Source organism: Propithecus coquereli, unplaced genomic scaffold (genome assembly GCF_000956105.1).
Source record: "Propithecus coquereli isolate 6110/MARCELLA unplaced genomic scaffold, Pcoq_1.0 Scaffold288, whole genome shotgun sequence".
NCBI classification, from domain to species: Eukaryota; Metazoa; Chordata; class Mammalia; order Primates; family Indriidae; genus Propithecus; species Propithecus coquereli.
In genome coordinates, this window is record NW_012148485.1 from 188,711 (window position 1) to 190,833 (window position 2,123).

A 2,123-nucleotide genomic window follows, 5' to 3' on the forward strand; every position below is an offset into this window, starting at 1 on the left:
GCTAAGAATTAAATCCCACACCACGTCGTGTATAGACTACAATCTAGCATGAGGCCAAGAAAAGGAAATACAATAAAATTAAGGTAGTTTTCCTATGGCCCGAAATTGATCGGCGTGAGACCCGGGGAGAACACTGAGCTGGGGCGTCTGTCCGGAACCCACTCCACAATCTGAGACTCAGATTGAGAGACCCACCAACACCTGCCCCTCCGTCCACGTCTAAATAGGTCACGAGCTACAACGTACAGTGCTACATGGTAAAACTTGACAGTTTTCAGTTCCTAGCACAGTCAACCAAAATATTTTTACGTTATGACAATATGAAGTCATGCAATTATTTATTTTTTTTTTTTGAGACAGAATCTGGCTCTGTTGCCCGGGCTAGAGTGCCGTGGCATCAGCCTAGCTCACAGCAACCTCAAACTCCTGGGCTCAAGCGATCCTCCTGCCTCAGCCTCCCGAGTAGCTGGGACTACAGGCATGCGCCACCATGCCCAGCTAATTTGTTCTATGTATTTTTAGTTGTCCAATTAATTTCTTTCTAATTTTAGTAGAGACGGGGTCTCGCTCTTGCTCAGGCTGGTTTCGAACTCCTGAGTTCAAACAATCCGCCCACCTCGGCCTCTCAGAGAGCTAGGATTACAGGCGTGAGCCACCGCGCCCGGCCTACACACACAATTTCTTAAAGGAATAAGAAAGATCTGGAAACTGGTAAACTGAAAGTTTACCAAATTAGACACATAGTAAGGAAAACTGAAAACAGACCTTGTTTTCAATAAGGCGCTATCGGGAATGTCACTTAGAATGATAAGCTGTTGTATTAAGTCAAAAACAGATACTGCATCATTCCATTTATGTAAAGTACAAAAACAGGAAAAAACTGATCTGTGTCAGGATAGTGGGCGGGGGAGGGCAGCTTCCGGGATGTTGGGAATTACCGGAATTGCAGTGTTTCTCGATCTGGATGTGAAAATTCACCAAGCTGTATCCTTACGTACACATTTCTGTATGCATACTATGCTTTCATGAAAAGTTAGAACATGAAATGCTAGAGGTTTTCTAAAGCATAATTCAAATGCAGAAATTTCGTATTTGCAAAAACTCTCAATTCTAATCTAACCTTTCCAAACTAGCAACCTTTAACGGGCACTACTTCCACCTTTATGATTCTGATAATGACCTGACAACCTGTTGTACTGACGCACAATACACTTTTCATTACATTTTCACATACTGGGGGTGAGGCTCATTACTCTATAAGTAAAAGGGCGGGCTTACTTTAAACTATCCCGAAACAGCAAGAGATGCTTCCTCTACGCACCCTTTCCTTTGCCCTAAACCCCCTTCCTCCCCAACTCCTTAAAAGCATTTCAAAATTCAGTTTTCCATTTTTTTTTTCAGTGCACCTTAAATTATACGCAAAGACAGAGATGAGGAATTCAAGAAAATGAATACCAGTAGACAGAAAGCCAAGAAAAGGCTCATGTGAGTATTTTGGGAAGGCTTGAACAAAAACTGAGACTGTGCACACAGTTGGCCCTCTGTACCCTCAGGCTCTGCATTCGTGGATTCGACCGACCTCAGGTCCCAAGTGGAGCTGGGCCTACCATGGTTGCCTCTGCGCTGAGCACGTACAGACTTTATTTTCCCCGTCGTCATTCCCCAAACAACAGAGCATAACTGTTCACACGGCGTTCACACCGTATTAGGTATGACAAGTCATCAAGAGACGATTTAAAGCAGACGGCAGGATGTGCGTATGTTCTATGCAAACCCTGCACCGTCTCGTGTGAGGGATTTGAACATCCTTGGATTTCGGTAACCACGGGGAGTCCCAGAGCCAATCGCCTGCAAATACCAAGGCACGACCGTGCTTTTCAGTGTCTTAAAATAAAATATTCCTGTTTCCCTGACCTGAAACAAACTCCAACTTCTACAAAGTTAAGAATTAGGCATTCTGCTAATAATTTCATATTATAAATGGCCCTGTGCTATTATCTAACCGACACTTACTACATACCTGCCCTATGTCATGCATTATGCCAGGAGCAAGGGATGCTTTAGTGAATAAAACCACATTTCCCCTCTTGCGAAATTTATAGCCCAGTTAGGGAGAAGGATAG